Here is a 5,998-nt window from a genome sequence, read left to right as displayed (position 1 = left end):
TTGGGGCAACTGGGTGGCTTAGTGAGTTAAGTCTCTGCCTTTGGCTCAGGTCATTATCTCAGGGTCCTGGGATCAAGGCCCGAATAGGGATCTCTGCTCAGCAGGGAGCCTGCTTCCCTTCCTCTCTCTGCCTGCCTCTCTGCCTACTTGTGATCTCTGTCAAATAAATAAATAAAATCTCAAAAAAAAAAAAAAAGAGAGGAAACAAACGGAGAGTTGCTGGAGAGCAGGAGGGTAGGGGGTGGGCTAACAGGGTGATGGGCATTAAGGAGGGCACAGGACGCAATGAGCACTGGATGTTATAGACAACTGATGAATCACTGAATTCTGCCTCTGAAACTAATAATACTTTATATGCTAATTAATTGAATTTAATTTAAAAATTTTAAAAAGAAAAAAAAATAAAGTGAGTCTGTGTAGATAGCAAAAGACAAAACAAACAAACAAAACAAAACAGAACAAAAAACCCTAAGATGCTCAGGAGCCAGGGCTGGGAGAATGCAGATTATTCCTTCTTCCAGAGACATGCTGACTGTGGGTTCCAAGTAATATGGGGAGCTGCACCCTAGAATGCTCTCTATGACACAATCACCTGGGAGGGAGCCCTTGCTGGCCAGGCCTCCAGGATAGAACCAAGGTGTCCACAGGTGGGGCCTGGGGTATTTATTTATTCATCAAGAAACAAAGTCTCAAGTGAAGGAACTAGGTTTTAATTATAGAATATCAGGCATCATGGAGGATATGGAGGGGATACCTCAGTGATTCTGACTCCCTGAAATCACATCACAAAGTCTACTTCGATGTTCTCAACTACCCACCTGGCTCATAACCCTCCTCTCCCCCGACCACAGGGAAAAAGCTAAGCAATTATATGACACTGAAATCATTCTGCTAGTCGCCATTCTAAAAAAGCAAGTTGACAAAAGCTATAAATGTCCCAGTAGGCTTTCAATTCAAGGAACAAGTTTCAGAAAAGTTAAGTTTTTATATCATTTCTAGCATCAAATCAATAGATTAGGTGCTACAAATGGAATTCAAACTATTAAAAAAACCTGTAGCTTAGTCTTTGTATAAAATAAATTAGAAATTTATTTCAACATAATGTACAAGCCATTCTTGCTCTGGGCTGATATCTCTAATCTGCAGAATTTCTTTTTGAAACATAGGGATACAAAGGCAGAAGAATGAAAAAGAAAAAGAAAAAAAAAAAAACAGCCCTTTAAAGTCTTCAGTGTTCTGGAAAGCTCAGTTCCCTCATTTCAGAAACCTGGCTAGGAAGTATTGATTTTCTCAGAAACACGCCAGAATCAGCTAATTCCTTGAGGCAATTAATGGTTTTGTTATTTAACATTTGTTATTCAACAATTGTTTAACGTTGGAGAGCTTATCATGCATTTGTTGTGAAGCACCTTTCCCATGGGGAGAGCAGCTGGATCAAGGCCAAACCACAGAAGGGAGGTGGAAATGTTAGCATGAGCTGAGGGCATATATGCTTCTGGCTGGTTTCTGTGGATGAAGTAAAGGATATTATCATTCCAGCCCTTGTCCTTACTATCTGCTCTCAGGGTGGACCCCCTGTGCTTTGAGGAACCATTTGAGTGAGAATGAACAGCATGAATCTGCTATTAATGAAGCATTTACTAAGAAAACTAGTTTAATGGCGCTCCTTTCATTGCCTGATTTTATAAATACTTTACAGCAATCTGAGGGGCAGGTATTAATACTCTACATTTTCAGATACAGAGAATTTAGGTGACTTGTCCATGCTTGCACATAGTGGAGGTAAAGTCAAACCCAAGTTTTAAGTCCACATTATTTCATGGGAACTAGACTTGTCCTCATTGTAGCCAACATAGGGGAACATATTCCTTAACTACACATCTCTTTTGAATAATTCTAATTTCCACAAATTATTACTCAGAAGAACTCTACAAAGAACATGTTTCTATATTTTTGCTTATAATGTGAACTTTTCCCAGAAATTACATGAAGAGACAAAGGAAGAATCAAATAGAATGTTACACTGAACAGGATGGCAGGGACATGCTGCATTCCCGTCCCCCTGCCAAGTTGCATCTGAAAGTCACAAGAATTCCTAGTTAGGTCTGTAGACCTTCTGGTAGCTAAGGAATTCAACTGAAGAGGAAGTTGAACATTTCTTTCCATAAAGGCATAAAAGCAAATGAATGAAGTGAGATCACAAGTTTCAGAACCTGAAAGCATTGTGATGTGACACACTGTATTTACAAGCGTGCTGTTTGTTGATTAAAATGTACAGAAAAAGAAATAGATGTGCTGCTCAACACAGAATTACAAGAGTTCCTTTCAAGCAGGCATTCTTTCTGAGAGCTGTGCTGAAGCCATTAGTGACATATGAGAAGAAAACGAGACTTTTCGCAATCCTACATTGCCAAAAGGAGACCACTACATTACTTTCAGCAAGAGAACGGTCACAAGAGCTCAAATCAATTGCCTATCCTTCGGCAAGTATCCTGGGAATACCTCACAGGACTCCTGAGAAAACAGTAGGAAATACATCATGATGTGGTGAACCATTCTCATGACTCAATAACTTTTTATCCTTTCCTCAAGCCAAACAGTTAAAAAGACTGTCTGCTATTATTCTTAGCTGCTGGGATGTAGCTTCCTGTTCTGTGTTTTCATCACAGGTGGTGATTGCCAAGAGGAAAAGTTGTTCAAGAAAATAACTTGTCAAAAGCTAATGCATGACTCAAGCATGGAAAGTTATTTGAAGTTAAATTCTAGAAACAGAAAGTCTTCCCTTGGGAAGGACTCAGATGTGCAGAGATGTGACCCACTATTTGAATGACTACCATCTGCCAGGCACTTTATAAATATCATTTGATTTAACATCACAACCACTATGGCAGATCCTTCTATCTTCACTTTATATGTGAAAAAGATAAGCTCAAACTTTTAAGAAATTGCTAAGATCACACAATCAGTGAGTAGTAGAAATTATTTTTTTTAATCTTTAAATTTTTACTGAGGTATACATTCAAATAGTAATGTGCATAAACTACACTAATCTTGTAGCTAATGAAATGTTACATGTATTTATGCCCATGCAATCACCATGTAACTGAGGATATAGAAACACACTGTAGAAAGTTCCTTCTTGCCTTTTTCCATTCAATATGCAACCCAGAAGTGACCTCTACCTTGACTTCTATAAACATGGATTAATAACGTTTGTCCTTAAACTTCATACAAATGTAGCATGACTAGCCATCCTAATTTGCCTGGAACTGAGGAATGCCCCAGATGTGGACTTTCTAGTGCTAAATCTGGCACAGTTGGTCATCCTTTAAATTGAATCATACAATATGTATTCATTTCTGTTTTGTTTTATACCACATAATGTCTGTGAGAGTGATCTAGGCTGTTATGTGTAACAAGGTTTTGTTCATTGTTGTGTGTTATTCCATTTCATTACTACTCTATAATGTATTAATCCATTATCCTGTTCATGGACATTTGTTCCTAATTTTTGACTTTCATGAATAAAGGTAACAAAATATCATATGAGTCTTTTTGTGGAGATAATTACTCAATTTTCTTGTTAGAAGAAATGCTAGCTCATAGCAGATATGTTTTAACGGACACCACCAAAATTTTCTGAAATAGTTGTACCAATTTATACTCCTAGCAATTTATAAAAGTTTTAGTTGCTTCGCTACCTTACCAACATTTGGCAGGTCAATTTTTCAGTCATTCTTGCCATGTGATAGTCTAACATTACCAATATTCATTCCCTTGTGCCATCTCCTTCCATACTGACTTTGGTCTTGGCCATGTGATTCACTTCAGCCAATGGGATCTTAACAAGCATGACAGAAACTAAAATTTGATAAACACTTGCCCACTGGGGCTTGTTCTTTTGGGACACTCACTCTGAGAGACCTGATCCACCATATAAAGATGTTTGGCTATGCTGCTAGAGAGACTGCATGGAGAGGTGGAAGGGAAGCAGAAACATTAGGATGGACTGCTCACCTGGGTCCTACCTGCTCCAGCCATCTCCACTGAAGTGTCAGACCTGTGAATGAAGAAGCCACATTGGAAATTCCAATCGCAGTAAAAGCAACATGGAACAGAATTGCCCAATGGAGTCTAGTCCAGAAGATGAACTGGGAAAAAATATTATTGTTACTGTTCAGTCACTAAATTTGGTGGTGGTTTATTTCATAACTATAGGTAGGTTCTAACAGGTAAGTATATATTAATATCTCCCTTTGGTTTTGAATATTCCCCTGAGGAATGATGATACTGAGCACCATTTCAGATGTTTATTGTCTACTTGGATAACCATGAAATTTTATTTTATTGCACTTTATCACTTAACTTTCCCATTAGATCTTCTGTCTTCTGCCATGATTATAAATCCATTACGTTAGTCTAACACAAGTTCCTTTTCTTCTTCCTAAACATTCCAATACCTTAAATGGTTTAATTCCATATAGTCTTTCAACACGTTGTGCTAGGACTTCCATTTTAAAATGCCATAATACATTGCTGTTATTTTTGCTTTAAATAACCATTATTTTTTTTCTATTTTCCTACATATTTACTCTTTCCAGTGTTCTTCAGTTCTTCCTCCAGTTTTGTACTTTCACCTGGGCTCATTATGCTTCAGCCTAAAGAAGTCAAATTCTTTACAGGGTAGGTATGGAAGCAGTGAATTCCCTGAGATTTTGTTTGAAAACTTCTTAAATTTCACCTTAAATTTTCACATTTAGCTGTCCTTCATTTATTTTTCAAGGAGGGAATGATACTCAGTGCCATTTTTTCTTACTTCATAGACAATACTTTTTATATTATTTTTTAGTGTTTAAAAATTTTTATATACATTAAAATTCCACTTTATGGTGTATAGTTCTATGGTTTGTGACTCAACTGCATAGAATTCAGTAGCCATAATATAACCGTGATACAAAACAGCTTCATTACTCCCCAAATTCTTTCATCCTGCCCCAATCTCTGAAGACCACTGATGTGTTCTCAATTCCTAGTTTAGCCTTTTTTAAGAATGACATATAATTGGGGCACCTGGGTGGCTCAGTGGGTTAAAGCCTTTGCCTTTGGCTCAGGTCATGATCCCAGGGTCTTGGGATTGAGCCCCACATCGGGCTTTATGCTCATCATGGAGTCTGCTTTCTCCCCTCTCTCTGCCTGCCTCTCTACCTATTTGTGATCTCTGTCAAATAAATAAATAAAATCTTAAAAAAAAAAGAATGCCATATAATTGAAGGAAACAGTATATAGACTTTTTTTACCTTAAAATTTTTTTCTAGTTTTATTGAGAAATAATTTACACAACTTTATAAGTTTAATGATGATTAGGTTTGTGCATGTTACCAAATCATGACTGCAACAGGCTCAGCTAATGTCTACAATCTCATATAAAGAAAAAAAATTCTCTTTGTGCTTAGACCACTACATTACTTTCAGCAAGAAAGAATCTACACTCTTAACAACTTTCCTAAAATTCACATAGCAGTGTTAACTCTAGCTATCATGTTGCATATTATATTCCTAATACTTATAACTGGAAATTTGTACCTTTTGATCATCTTCCTCAAATCCCCCCCCCCTCACCTTCATTTCTGGTAAACACATGTCTGATCTCCTTTTCTGTAAGTTTGGTTTTTTTTTTTTTGGGGGGGGGGGGTTTCTGTTTGTTTTTAGATTCCATGTATAAATGAGATCATACAGTATTTTTCTTACTTCACTTATCATAAGGCTATATACTTATGGCATCACAACTTTTTTATCCATTCATCAATTGATGGACTCAGGTTGTTTCCATGCCTTGGCTATGTAAATAATGCCATCATGAACATGGAGGCATAGACAATTATATGGTCACAATTATATGGCCAATCTTCAACAAAAGAGGCAAGAACATGCAACAGGAAAAAGAAAGTCACTTCAATAAATGATATTGGGAAAACTGGACAGCTATACAAAATAAAAC

This window comes from Lontra canadensis, unplaced genomic scaffold (assembly GCF_010015895.1).
Source record: "Lontra canadensis isolate GAN:19392208 unplaced genomic scaffold, GSC_riverotter_1.0 scaffold51, whole genome shotgun sequence".
Lineage (NCBI taxonomy): Eukaryota > Metazoa > Chordata > Mammalia > Carnivora > Mustelidae > Lontra > Lontra canadensis.
Note: the sequence above shows the minus strand (reverse complement) of the source record.